This window comes from Arvicanthis niloticus, chromosome 1 (assembly GCF_011762505.2).
Source record: "Arvicanthis niloticus isolate mArvNil1 chromosome 1, mArvNil1.pat.X, whole genome shotgun sequence".
Lineage (NCBI taxonomy): Eukaryota > Metazoa > Chordata > Mammalia > Rodentia > Muridae > Arvicanthis > Arvicanthis niloticus.
The window spans coordinates 165910672-165926159 of record NC_047658.1 but is presented as its reverse complement, the minus strand read 5'-3'; positions in this window follow the sequence as shown (position 1 = coordinate 165926159).

Genomic DNA, 15488 nt, shown 5'->3' with positions numbered 1-15488 from the left:
GATAAAAAAAAATGTAGTATGTTATCCACACAATAGAATTTAATATTCAGCTCTAGAACTCAAGGAGCTTGCAATTTCTGGTCAGCAGGCAAGAAGGAAATCATCACATCACCCTAAGAAGTTAAAACCAATGATGGAGATCTGTGAGGTAGCTGAGGTCTCAGGACAAACTATTGCCCTCAAGAAAGACAGGCAGAGGCAGAGAATCAAAGCTCACTGGAGCAAAGACTTCCATAGGAACCTGTATTGGGTCATAAAAACCTAAACCATGATTGATGGATTGCAGGGTTTAGAGCATAAAACATTATAATTAAATCCTTCCAGGCACCCAGTCTTGAGAGGATGCCTCACACTTCTGTGGGTTTCAATTCTAGGAGCTTTGTTTTAACCAAAAGAAAAAAAGAGGTGGAGGAAGAGAAGGAAAAAAAGAGGTGGAGGAAGATGAGGAGGAAGAGGAGGAGGAGGAGCCCAGATCAGATAATTCCAGTGTCTGGGAAGATTGATAGTGCTGTGAGAGTTCCACCTAGGAATTTAAAACCACTGTCGTTAAGATGTGAAAGGTTCTAAGATGGAAAGAACAGATGATGTGCATGAGGGAATGGATTCCCTAAGCTGACAGGGTAGATTCTGAATGGACTCCCTGAGCTGATAAGGTAGATTTGAAACAAGAACCCAAAGAAATGCTAGACCTTAACACACTGTAAAGAGATGAGGCCAGGCTCAAAAGCAGACTGCATACATCTGAGGAAATAATCTCTGTGCTTGAGGTGTGCTGGTAGAAACTTACAAAAGTGTGGATGCTTCGGTCCTACTCAGAAGTGGGAAGAAAATAATCACAGGAGATAGAGAGGGGGAGGATCTGGGAGGGAGAAAGGAGGTCGAGGGTGTGGGAGGAGATGGGGGAGAAGTACAGAGGGTCAGGAATTTGAATGGAGGTATATAGCAGTGGGGGTGGGGAACTGGGGGTAGCCACTAGAAAGACCCAGATGCTAGGGACCCAAGAGGTTTCCAGGACCCAACAGGGAGGACATTAGCCAAAATACCCAACAAAGGGGAGATATAACCTGTAGAGACCATATCCAGCAGATAGGCACAGTCCCCGCTTGAGGGATGGGACCACCCACCAATCTCAAAAATATTAATCCAGAATTTCTCCTGTCTAAAGGAAATACAAACTGTGGAGCAGAGACTAAAGAAAAGGCCATCCAGAGACTGCCCACTTAGGCATCCACCCCATCTGAGACACCAAACCCAGACACTATTGATGTTGCCAAGAAGTGCTTGCTGACAGGAGCCTAGAATAGCTGTCCCATGAGAGGCTGTGCCAGAGCCTGACCAACAGAAATACGGATGCAAGCAGCCAACCATCAGACTAAGCACGGGTACCCCAATAGAGGAGTTAGGGGAAGTACTGAAGGATCTGAAGGGGTTTGCAACCCCATAGGAAGAACAATATCAACCAACCAACCAACCCCTGCCCCAGAGCTCCCAGGGGCTAAACCATCAACCAAAAAGTACACATGGAAGGCCCATGGCTCCAGCAACATATGTAGCAGAGGATTGCCTTATCTGGAATCAATGAAAAGTGAACCCCTTGGTCCTGTGGAGGCTCGATAACCCATCACAGGGAAATGCTAGGGTGGGGAGGTAGGAGTGGGTGGATGGGGGCACCCTCATAAAAGCAGGGGGCAGGGGAGGAGAGAGCCGGTTTGTGGAGGGGAAACTGGGAAGGGGGATAATATTTGAAATATAAATAAATAAAATAACTAATAAAAATTAATAATTAAAAAAGGAAACTTCCAAAAGCAAAAAACAAAGAGGAAGAAGACAGAAACAAAAATGGAAAAGAATATCCTGATGATGATAGGACAGTGACAGATGTCAATCAGACTCTGAGAAAGAAACATCAGGAACAACGATGTCTGTTTACCTGCCACAAATCAAGGTCAGACACCAAACCTCTGAATCAGGAACTCAGAGAACTGCAAGGAAAACCAACAACAACAACAACAACAACAACAACAACAACACCCAAAAACCACTACTGCTACCAGAACAAAACAAACAAGCAAAACAAACAAAGAAACAAAAAAAACCCTGGTGCAGCATATTCAAACTGCAGGAAAACAAAGATTACGCGCGCACACACACACACACACACACACACACACACACACACACACACACGCACACATGCACACACACACAAAATCTTGAATGAAGCCAGAAACAGGAAATACTGATTCACACGCCAACATGGATGAGCCTTAAAAAATGTGAGGAGGAGTCTGGGTGCCAAAGGACCACAGTAGAATTCTATCCATGTGAAAGCCAGGAACAGGAAAATTACAAAGTTGCTTACTTAGGCCTGGGGTGGGGTAGCAGACAGCACACAGAGAAGCAGGAGACTGATAGCTATAAGGTTCAGGATTTCTTTCTTTCTGAGGTGACATAAAACAAAACAGCTATAACAAAACAAAAACAGCAAAATAGAGCAGTGATTTGCTCAAACTGCTGATTTATAAATTTCAAATGTCATTTTTTTTTTAAAAAGTAGGACTTTTAACCCTTTTTGAGTGTTTTAACCAGTTTTCCAAATCAGAAACAACTTCGAGTTGTCATTTTTATGCATTGGAGTCCCAAATTTGATTTACCACATAGTAGGTGCTTGTACCTCCCTTACTATTTCATGTGTGTTGCTTTCTGTTCCTTTTTACAGTCTGTGGGGGTTTCTTGTTGTTCTACTTTTCTTGTGTGATTATTGAGGGCAAACGTATTTCATATCTGAGGGCTCACCCATCGCAATCTCTGTAATCCCTTCTCTGCATTTTATTTTTCCCATTGCAAAGAAGTGGCTGGAAAGAGTATATACTCCATCCCTGCCCAGTTATTCCAACATGTTTCAATTTTAATTCTATTATGATTCACTGTTTCTTTTACTCCAGCTGTTGAGGTGCATGCTTCTGTGCATAAACTTAGTTGTTAAGCCTGTGTGTCTTTAACATTTGATAGCCAAAGCGTTTCTCAGTGCTTGGAGGAAATTTGGGATGATCATTCGTGTTGCTCTGGGCTGGAGGACTGATTGAAAATCTACTGAAAATTTTGTCTCATTCTTTTGTACATTGTGAGACCATTATGACTGCAAGTCCAAATACAAACATGTTTCTACTTCCCAGAGTCACAGTGTATTAGCTGCTTTTACATGGCTGTTTCCGAATATGTATTAAAAACGTCTTAAAGAAGGAGGGTTTATTTAGGCCCACTGTTCAGGAGGTATCAATCCATTGTGATGGACCAGGCATAGTGATTGGAAGGCTGGGGTAGGTCAGATAGTGTAGGCAGGAGTCCACACTGTTCTTCACGACCTGTCAAACCAAGAATAGAATCTAGAAGCAGCCTGGGCTGTAACCCTCAAATTCCCACTATAGTCTCTAGTGACGACCTCCTCCAGACAAAGTTCCACAACTTCCCAAAACAATGCCAGCAGCTGGAACCAAGGATTCAAATACATGAATCCTTTTAGGCTTTTCACCTTTGATCCACAATGTAGAGGAAGGATGCTAGGATATGTGCTAGTCCGTCTGGCTGTTCACTGGGGCTGCAGATATGTGGAAGTTAAAGGGAGGATTTGAAACCCCCCCCCCCAACACACACACACTCACCAGTTCTGCAGCCATCCCCCATCTACTGCATTGTGGTTACTGAGAGGCTGAGACAAAGTGAATGAAAACCATTTAAATTCAACAACTTGCTCACTGAACAAATTGAGTTTGTCACTTGTTGACTTTCCTTCTCTCCTTTTGCGAATATATAGATAGGTGCAGACCTGCACTGATGCAGAAGCTTAAGGAGGGTGACGAAGCCACTCGGTCCTCGAGTATTTTATGGCACACTGTCTCTCTCACTGAAGCAGAGGATCACACCCTCTGCCCCATCTGATCAGAGGATGCAGTTAGCATCTGAAGTGATGACTTTCAAGTTTGAAAAGTTTTTAAGTTTTCCTGAGGTTACAAATTTAATCTCTTCATTTCAGCAGAAACTTCTCTCTCTCTCTCTCTCTCTCTCTCTCTCTCTCTCTCTCTCTCTCTCTCTGTCATAATATACTAACCAGGAAGATGGCTTTATTCAGGGGGACATTCTAAAGCACTTAGTAAAACGGCCACTTGACATTTAACACTTCTCCCCCTTGGAAACAGATTTATCTTTATCAGGATTTGAAGTGATAAATATTCCGAATGTAAATGGTCACCTCACGGTGACTTCTCGCGGTTATCTCTCCTGTACCACTGAAGTGCAATAAATAGATACTTTCAATCCTTGATCCTAGAGGTCTCTTCTTGAACTCGAGTGTAAGCTATCTAAACAGTTGAAAAGAGATTTATGGTTATGAAGAGGCCTCTATGTCAAGGAAAGTTTTATGATATTCTATAATAAATTAGCAATAAATGGATACAGGTGACTGTGGAATTTATGAACTTTAATGCTTTAATACCGCACTAAAGAAAAACTAATTATTAAGGTCCTAAAGGGTAATATAAAAATACCATCTACAAATTGTCAAATTAAGCCATTAGTCCTAGGTATTTGAGGTAATTTTTTTTTTAAACGACTCAGCCTGAAAGACAGAAACAAATAAATTGGGGAAAAAAAAAAAAAAAAAAAAAAAAAAACAGTTCACCAACTAGCAGAAAAGCAATGGTCAAGCCTCCCAGTAGAAACTGAAGAATTTAAAGTTAAATTCTACGACTTTTTTTCTCCTTCTACTTAAAAATAATCATTCTTTCAACATGTCAGTGAAATGATATTTATGTTGCCAAAAAAAGATTAATTTTATTTGATTCTTACATAGTGTTTGTCGAATACTTTCCCCCAAGTGCTCATGAAGACGTCTGTGTTTGAGAGGTCCCAGAAAAGTTATCTGAGTGGGAAAAAAAAAAAAAAAAACCCAAATTTAGGAAACATGAAGGTTTTCTAATGTTCTTTTCTACAAGAAATTCCAATCAAAAGCCTTCATGTAGGGAGGCATCTCCACTTTCATCTTTGATTTGTCATAAGAAAAAAGAACTCACCCCTTTTATTCCTAATTTGAACCTCACCAGGAGGTAGATGGGTTTATTTCCTAGAGGGAAGATACTATTGTAAGAGACTGCCTGTTAGGTGACCTTCCAGTTTCCTGTCTCTCACCCCTCTAAAATCCATTCTCCACACTAACACCAAAATGGTTTTACTTTTAGGGAGAAAGTGGTTTGATGGACTGTAACTCCCTAGTCCTGGGTCTGAGCAAGGCTGCTCCCTCCCGGCTTTCAAATATGATTGTTTCTGCACAGAGGTAACCGGCCATGCTGAATGCATGCTCTGGTGACTGACTGGCCATGCTGGAGGCTCTGGTGACTGACTGGCCATGCTGGAGGCTCTGGTGACTGACTGGTCATGCTAGAGGCATGCACTAGTGACTGACTGGCCATGCTGGAGGCATGCTCTGGTGACTGACTGGTCATGCTGGAGGCTCTGGTGACTGACTGGCCATGCTGGAGGCATGCTCTGGACTCACTTTATCAATGCTTTTCCTTTCCCCTTTCTCTTCTTTCAAGGAAAAGCTCTAATATCAGAGTGTAAAAACTACCCAGTCACAATCGTTTTCTGGACACTTCCTTGCCATTGGCCCCCTTCCCTTGCATTTGACTGTGTTCAAAGGTCAGTTTCACTACTCAGTTGGATACTGGGAGACAGGGTCCTCTTTTTCCATCTTTTTGTTCCCAACATCTAAGTATATAATGGAAAAATAGTATCAATTGTTGGTTTATTGAATAAAAATCTGGAGAAAAGATATTAAAGGAGAAAGGGGCTGACTGGGAGACTGGTTGGTGTGTCTTTCTTGTATATATCTAAAGCTAAGGCCAAAGAGAAATCTTGAGGAACCAAGGTGTTACTAGTGATGAGGGCTGGAGAAGTCTCAAAGACAGAGCCCAGATGCCACATGTATCAATGATTCCAGGTTCCTATCACTACCCAAGGAAGAATTCAGAGAAAGCACAAAGTAAGGAATTGAAGGAAGTGTAAACCAGAGGGAAAGTACACACTCCAGGGATGACAGAGGGTTTCTTGAGAGACCTGTGCATTGTCTCGGAGTTTGGGTAGCTCCTTATGGGCAAGCAAACTTTGAAGAAGAGGAGGGTTATTATGTGTTAAGGCAGGAAAGAAGATACATAGATAAATATGATAGATATAGAGAGATAGAGATACAGGTACATGTAGGGGTGGTTATGATGCTGTACTATTCCCCAATTGGTTGTTGGTCTATCAGTAAAGAAGCCATAGGCCAATTGCTAGGAGGAAGGAATAGGTAGGATTTCTAGGACCCTGGAAGAAAGAGACAGATGCAAGGGAGGAGGACAGAGTTGGCCAAGCTTCTGATGGAGAAAAGTTGACAGACATGAGGTCTTGGGCAGAGCTGCAGCCTGTGACTACTCCTACGGGGAGGCAGTTGGGGATGTAACTGAGTAACTAAGTTTAGGGTACATGGGAGGTGTGGAGATAAGAATATAAATAAGGGCATGATTTTCCAGGTGGTAGATAGTAGCACCCTGCAATTGTGTCAGAAAGCAAGTTGAAAATGAGCAACCTCGTGTGTGTGTGTGTGTGTGTCTTTTATCCATGAATTCAAGGGAAGCTGTATGTGTGTGTGTGGGGGGGGTTGCTGTTAGTGTGACCCATTCCCAGAGTTTAGGTGGAGCAGCAAAGCAACATGCAACAGATACAGATATAGGTAAAGATGATACAGGTACAGGTACAGATACAGATATAGATGATATAGGCATAGGTATAGGCATAGGTGTTATATATCTTCTATCACCTTGGTTTTCTAAAGAATCTTGCCTAATAATGTGGTCTTGTGACATTTGTTTGAAGGGTTGCATGATACGGGTCTGCAGATGTATCACCTACAGTCACAAGACAGTTTGTCTTTGTTTTCCTATGTCAATCAAGTCTGTCTCAAAGGCAGTCAGTCTATTCATATTTTCCTTTCTTCCACAAGATGTCACTTAATTATGGAATAGAAAAGAATATACATTACCCCAGATTGAGAGGTTTCTATCCACTGGTCGAAGCTAGTTAGGAAACCATGATGACACTAATGAGAATAATGTCATTGGAAAACACAGCTACAAATTAAAGAAAATAAGATTATTTATCCTGAGTCATATGTGAGTAACCATGGTATGGAAATGGATTCATGTTGGCTCAAATAGTATATTTTGACATGAAAGTGGCTATAGGAGCTTTTTTCACATCCACAGAACAAAAGAAAGTCACAAATTGTCCTAGTTAGGGTTTCCATTGCTATGAAAAGACACCATGACTAAGGCAAGTCTTCTAAAGGACAACATGTAATTGGGGCTGGCTTACAGGTTCAGAGATTCACTCTATTATCAAGGCAGAAGCATGACAGTGCCCAGGCAGGCATGGCTCTGGAAGAGTTCTGAAAGTTCTATATCTTGGAGAAGACTGGCTTCCAGGCAGCTAGGAGGAGGGTCTCAAAGCTCATTCCCACAATGACATGCTTTCTTCAACAAGGGCACACCTACTCCAAGAAGGTCACACCTCCTAATAGTGCCACTCCCTGGGCCAAGCATATTCAAACCACCATACAAGCTGACATATTTTCAAATATATTGATGGGATCATCAATTAAATGAATTACAGCTTAGTGGGGGAACATTATGCTATTGATTTTAGATATTAACTGATGATATCACTGATGATAACTTTTGACACACATAGCTAGTTAGTCATCTGTTAATATACCGCAAGATTTTTCTTTTGTTTTGGTTTTCTGATAAATTCTTACTATTTTTAAAAATCAATATGTAACTACATCATTTCCCTCTTCTCTCTCCTCCTTCCACCCTCAACAGTTTTGTTCCTTCTCAAATTCCTGACATCTTTTCAACTTCTTTTGCTTTAATAATTATTGATATATGCATAAAATATGATTACAACCTGTTGAGAGTGTTCTTTGACCACTTGTTGAATGCACAGTTAAGGGGCTTACTCTAGACAAAACAAATTCTCCATTTCTCAGCTATTTTTAGTCCCCTTCCATGTTAGCATGCCCGTTGATATCGCCATTTTTCAGGTCTTGTTTAGGCAGCTCTATTGTTGAAGTATCATGGGTGTAGCTTCCTTGTTATTTCTAGAAGATATAATCTCAAAGAGGACGTTCTGGTCATCTGGCTTTTACAGTCTTTCTCTTCCCTCTTCTACCATGTTGAGTCTTAGGTGCATGAGTTGTGTTTTAAATGTATCCATTGGGGCTGGACACCCCATAATTAGTTTTTTCTTATATTTGATCAGTTGTGGTTTTCTATAATGATCTCTGCTGCAAAGATAAGCATTTTCTTTGATGAAGGATAAAGGATACTCATGTCTGTGTTTATATAAGGATAAGTATTTAGAATGAGAGAATAAGTATTAAGAGAGAGAGGGGAACATGGCTGTGGACATGTGAGTGTCTCTAACAGTCAACAAGTTAGGAATTATGTTGGTTTAGTAAAATGATGGCAGTAGATTCTTCTCTTAGATCAATGACCTCATCAGCCCCTCCCACTAACCCCGAGGAACTGGCTAGGTTTTCCAGTATCAGACAGAATTTTGTTAGCTTAGTTTTTTTAAAACATACTTTAATAAGGGTTCTTAAACACTTCAGCTTCCCTTACAGTCCACTGACCAAAGGTGGGAGAGGAAGATGGCTGACAGGATAAGGAAGAAGTTGACTTAGAAGTAGTTCTTTGAGGCAATTCCATTCTTTGTTGTCCATACTCCAGTTCGTGAGCTGAACACCAAACACGACTCAGCAGCAGCAGCTCAATCAAGAAGAAACCATGAGGTTCCACTGACTCCACCAAAGTGGCAAGAAGCACCCAGAAAATCACCAGAAGTTCTTTGGTGTATTTCATTCTAGGAAGTTACAGCAAGCAAAGATCAGAGAAGAAAGCAAGGCAAACCAGTGCCAGAGCATCATCAGCAAAGACCAGCACCATCAAAGTCCAATGAAGCAAGGTGAACCAATGCCAGAGCTTCATCCACTGTCTATTGGGTTATACATATACTCTTTCCAAACATCACGTGTCCCCTCAAGCATCTGCTCCAGCAAAACATCACATGTTCCTTTACCAGGCAGCTTCCAGAGAAACACCACATGTCTGTCCTCAGCAAAGCATCCTCCTGAGTGTCTGCTTCAGCAAAACATCCTCTCATAAGACAGTTTCCATTAAAACATCAAATGACACAACTGGATCTCCAATGAAACCAGACATTTCCACTTAATAATTTTCCTCATGTTGAGTGGTCTTTAAGCCCAGTTAGAATGTTATTGTAAACTGACAAGATATGAAAGTCACTTCTGTACCCTTGTAGCAGCACATTTTTCCTGCAAGGTGGGAGGAGTAAGGAGGGGAAGAGGAGGAGTAAGGAAAGGAAGAGGAGAAGGAGGAGGAGCCAGGGAGGGAGAATGAGAGAGAGGGGAACATGGCTGTGGACATGCGAGTGTCTCTAACAGTCAACAAGGTAGCTGATATATCTAGGTTGGGTATTGTGTTACACCTCTAATTGTGTGGGTGTCTTGTTATTGAGCATTACCAAATATATAAAGCTATTGGATAATCTTTAAACATTAGAGTCTCATTTCTACCAGGTACTGTGTGGATGGTGGGATGGTCTGGGCTCAGTCCAGTCTTATGGAGACAGCGTGAAAGATTGGCAGAGCCATCTCCCATGCTGGCATCTCATTGGTGAGATGCCACTTAAGCCAGTGGCTTGAGCCGAGCAGCAGCGGCGTATTCTCAGGCCCAGGCTAGTTGGGAAAGATGGTAGCTGATTAATAACAAGCCAAGCTTGGGTGCTGCCATTTTAAATATCTCCCTCAACACACCCTTAGGGATATCTTGTCATGATGGTCTTTGTTTTGGTTAGTAGGTATCACTTCTGCTTAGGACTATGAATTGCTTCCCTCCTTTGTCAGCTTGCGTAGCACCTTCTGTTACTATAAAAGCTAGCCTTCAGAGAGAAGACTTTCAATTCATACCCAGCTTAAATCTTTCAAATGTGCACTGTGTCTTCTGCAACATGGATTTACTTTCAACCTCTGTGAGGCAACCTAGTGCAACAGCAGTGGTTTAGATTGTTTTGGGGTCTCTTGGACTTCCCTAACCAACAACGCAGAAGACAGTGTCTCACATCAATTACTGGGAATTTTGTTAGATGGTCTGTGGCATAATCAGCCAGTTTAATAGGGGATTATTTTAAATGTATGATATGAAGTGGGTAGCTCAAGAGATAAAAGGTAAAAACAAAACTCTCTGTACAGGACAGTGATGATCCTGTAGTCATATGACTACAACAGAATGTAGGTTAAATGGAATATAGTAAATACTACTGTACCAATGTCACTTTCTTTCTTTTTTTTATACTTTTTAATAGGATATTTTATTTATTTACATTTCAGATGTTATTCCTTTTCCCCATTCCCCCCAAGAAGTCTCTTATCTAGTCCCCCCTCTTGTTACTTCTATGAAGGTTGTGCCTAACCCATCTACCCCTCTCCCCTCCAGGCCCTGGAATTCCCCCACATTGGGGCATCCAGCCTTCACAGAATAAAGCACCTCCTCTCCCACCAATGCCTGACAAGGCCATCCTCCACTATATATACAGTTGGAGCCATGGGACCCTCCAAACATGTTCCTAGGTTGGTGGTTTAGACCCTGGGAGCTCTAGTTGGTTGGTATTATCGCTCTTCCAATGGGGCCACAAACCCCTTCAGCTCCTTCAGTCTTCTCTTTTCCTCCTCCATTAGGGAACCCATGATTAGTTCAATGGTTAGCTGCAAGCATCCGCCTCTGGCAGAGCCTCTCAGGAGACAGGTATATCAGGCTCCCGTCAGTCACTTTCATAAAGTGACATCATTTACAGGTTATAACCAATGAAGGGAGATTGAGAAGGGCAAGTGATACACTAAAACTGTTCAGAATATTTGCAAATTCTTAGGACTCTTTGTTTCCAAAAAGTAAGTGTGTGTTGTGTGTGTGTGTGTGTGTGTGTGTGTGTGTGTGTGTGTGTAATTATCTATACCTTCATCTGAATCAGCTTTTCCAAGTCAGAACTTAGTTGGCAGAACTAGTATCAACCACTGGAGAGACAGATAAGTGGTGGGTGGGAGAACTGGATGCACAAGCAACAAGGATCTGAGTTCAGATCCCCAGGACTATGCATGCCTGTAACAACAGCAATGTGTGTGTGCATGTGTATGGTGTGCAATGTATGCACACACATATGTGTGTGTGGTGTGGAGTGTGCATGTAGTATCCACAGTGTATGTATGTGTGTGGTGTGCAATGTGTCTGTGTGTGTGGCACAGAGAGTGTATCTGTGGTGTGCAGACTGTGGTGTGTGTGTGTGTGAAGAGTGTGTTGTGTGTGTGTGTGTGGTATGCAGTGTGTGTGTGCATGTGAGTGTATGTGTGGTGTGCCAAGTGTGTATGGATGTATGGGGGTATGGAGTGTGTATGTGTATGTGCATGCATGCCTTAACCCCAGCAGAGTATGTGTGTGGGGGGGCGTGGAGAGTGTGCATGTGTGTGGTATGGGGAGTGTGTGCATGTGGTGTGCAGAATGTGTGTATGTGGTATGCAGTGTGAGTGTGTATGTGTATGTGGTGTACAGTATGTGTTAAGTCTACAGCATGTGTGATGTGCAGTGTGTGTGTGTGTGTGTGTGTGTGTGTGGTGTGCAGAATGGAGTCAGGTTCCTACCTGACATTCTCCTCTGACTTTTGCACCTGTGGGCATAGGTATGCATACTGCACACACATGTGCATATAACACACACATGCACACACACATACACATACACACATATTGACTCACTCCATTAAAATGATTATCCTCTTCCAAAAACAGAAGCTGAGACAAGAAAGTGTGGGATAGTCCCAACTTCTAATGATAATTCATTTTTATACATAATGTATAAAATATATTACCACACACCATTCTGGTGCATTAAGTACCCACAAGAATAAAAATATCCTTAAATTTTTACACATTTGTTTTTCTAAGCACAAGAAAGGTAGAAGACAGACTTTTTAAGTGTGATATCTTGGTACAATCCTGTTTTTCCCCTCATCTAATTACTAATCCCAGACGTGAGTCAGGGTGTGTCCCACGGCTGGGTGTGCAGTGAGCAGACCTTGTCCAAGGCATTTTTAAAAGGCCACAGAGTAGCTCTGTGATTCTGATATGCACAGATTGCACTAGCCCAGTGTAATAATTGCTGCTGTGGAGGCAAACAGAGATAGTAAAGGCTGTGAACCATTTTAATATCTGTCTATACCATTGGGTAAAGGACTAATTGTTCCTTCTGATATGTTTTGAATTTTGTCTATACATGCAAAACTTTATGAACCCTGTCTTACCATTATTTTTATTGTGTACCGTATTATATGTATGTGCTCATATGTATATTTGTACCCTTTCACAGTAGTGATAGATAACTGTCTAAGGTTTTCTGGCAATTTGAAACTACTCTTCTCACTTTTCCTTCTGAGTCCATCAGCTCGAATAGTATCAGATCACAAGTCTTTAAGCCATTTACATTCTAACAACTGTCTGCTGGCTCAGTCATTTACTCAAAACCTCCTGTTTGTAAGGTACCCTCATAGGTATTCTGGGAGCCCTCCTCCAGAGGTGGAAGACAAGGTACAGAAATAATGATGCAACATGGAAGGTGAAAAGTTCTCTGTGGAGTTCGGAAGATGAACTGGGAATTTATTTTGACAGCTATAAACATGGGCAAGGCTGGGAAAGGTGAGAATAGGGATGTCAAGGGGCCGGAAAGTCATGGTCAGGCCTTTTCATCAAGAAGGAGCTGTGTGGGGGCTGACAAAAGAAAGTCAAAGCCTGCTAAGCCTGAAATAAAGCTGCCCCATGCTTGACCAAATGTAAAGGGACATGCCACGGAGGAGAACATTCATCTACGGGAACTCTTGAGAGCACACAGAAAATGAGCGTTCGTTTAATTTTGAGCAGGTCAACAGTGAGAGTCTTCCACATTGAATCTGAAAACAAAACAGACTGAGATGAATACAGAATCAGATGATAACGAATTTTTAGAAAGTTGTATCAGTAAAGCTAGGAGCTGGAGAAATGGCTTAGTAGTTAAGAGGGCTTGTTGGTCTTCCAGAGATCCTGAGTTTAGTTTCCAATGCCCACATGGAGTTATAAGCCCTAGGGGATCTGACCTCCATGGCACCTGCATGTGCATGTATAAACACACACACACACATCTATACACATACTCATAAGTAAATAATAAAATATATCAATACATGGATGATATAAATGGTGCATAAAGTTTTAAAAAGTAATAGAAAGTGGATGTAAAAGAAAAGCCAAGCACACAAGTCACTATAAAGTCTAGGAGAGAAGAGCAGAGACAGGCGAGGGTAGGGGTAGCTGTGATTCTTCGCTTCTTATTGACAAGTCTTTGCTCATGAAATATGTGATTATGTGTCTGGAGGTTTCTCACACTGGCAGAATGTCAACAATAAGAGCCATTGTTGTTATGTTTAGCATTGAATCAGGTGTATTTTCATACATTTCCAGGAGCTTTAAACCTTGATCCATTAGTGCCCTCCTGGTTTCTACTAGCTTCCTTTGTTATATTAATAACATAATAAGGAAATCTCAGGGCTGCTTTGTGGGGGTGAGAAACTCTTAGCACTTCTGTGCAGAGTGATACACTTCACAGCATCTTTCTTCTTTCTTCCTTTCACATTTCTTCTGCCTTCCCTTCCCCCTCCTCCCTCCCACTCTCTATTCTTCCCTCCCTCTTTCCTTCCCTCCCTCCTTTACTTCTATATTCTAATATCTTTGGTTTAGGAAGGTACTTTACATGCTACCACAAAAAAAAAAAAAAAAAAAAAAAAAAGGTAAACACCAACCCAGCCGACAAATCCTTTGATCTACAATGGTGTCCTGACTTCAGGATATGCTAGGGCAATGGTGGCACAGAACTCATAGGAGTAACCAACCAATATCTGATGATTTGATTTAAGACCCAGTCTGTGAGATGGAACACATATCCAACACTCCTTGGGTGACCAAGAAACTGAGACTAGATAGTCCAGGGATCTAGGGTAAAACCACTAAATACTACTGTTCCAAACAAACAAACAAACACATAAAGACACCCACAGCAATAAAATTAGTGCTAATGACATTGTGTCTACTTATAGATCAATGCCTGGCTCAGCCATCATCAGAGAAGCTTCCTCCTGTAGCAGATGGGAACAAGTACAGCTTGGAGAGATGGAAATTTCTATCAAGTTGGAGGTAATCTACTCATTGGATTTCTGTTGGTGGAGTCTTGATACTGAAATTGTGGTGATAACCCACACAAATGGCCCAGGAGCTAAGTCATCTCTATGACTATGATAAAAGAACACATGGCCGTGTGTGTGTGTGTGTGTGTGTGTGTGTGTGTGTTTGTGTGTGTACAATACCTTCTTCTTGAGAAAGCACAACTGTTTCTCTTTTCTTTCATGATTTATATTTTAATACAAAATTTTATGTTAGAAAAAAAAGAAAAGATAAACAAGCTTCATGGAAGTGAGTTTCACAAAGTTTCTCTCCTAGACTTTATAGTGACTTGTGTGCTTGGCTTTTCTTTTGCATTCACTTTCTATTACTTTTTAAAACTTTATGCACCATTTATATCATACATGTATTGATATATTTTATTATTTACTTATGAGTATGTGTATAGATGTGTGTGTGTATGTGTGTGTGTGTGTTTATACATGCACATGCAGGTGCCATGGAGGTCAGATCCCCTAGGGCTTATAACTCCATGTGGGCACTGGAAACTAAACTCAGGATCTCTGGAAGACCAACAAGCCCTCTTAACTACTAAGCCATTTCTCCAGCTCCTAGCTTTACTGATACAAGTGCCTTTTTAAATACTTTCTATTTAGCCCAGCAATCCCATTTCTAGGAAAATGAAACCCTCCCCCTTTCTCCTTAAAATAACATACAATCAAAGAGTAACGTTTTTATAGCAATGAAACACAGAAAAGATCTTCAGTGAACTAGAATGGAGAATTTAAATATGACATATGAGTGCCTTGAAATTCTGTGAGCCAATATGAAGTTGTCTTTTGCATACTTGCTTAAAAATCTTGGAGGTGTAATGAGCAGAAGAAGGTGAATGATGGATAAATTGTGATCTTTATGTAAGAAGGACCTATGGATATATATATATATATATATATATATATATATATATATATATGGCTGAGACATGATATCATCAACTACTCAGCTTTGGAAGAAAAAAAGAAGAGGAGGAGAAAGAAGAGGAGAAGGAGGATGGGGGAGAGGAAGGGAGAAAGTGAGAGTTGGTCTTGTTATGTATTGAATGACCTTTGGTTCTCATACA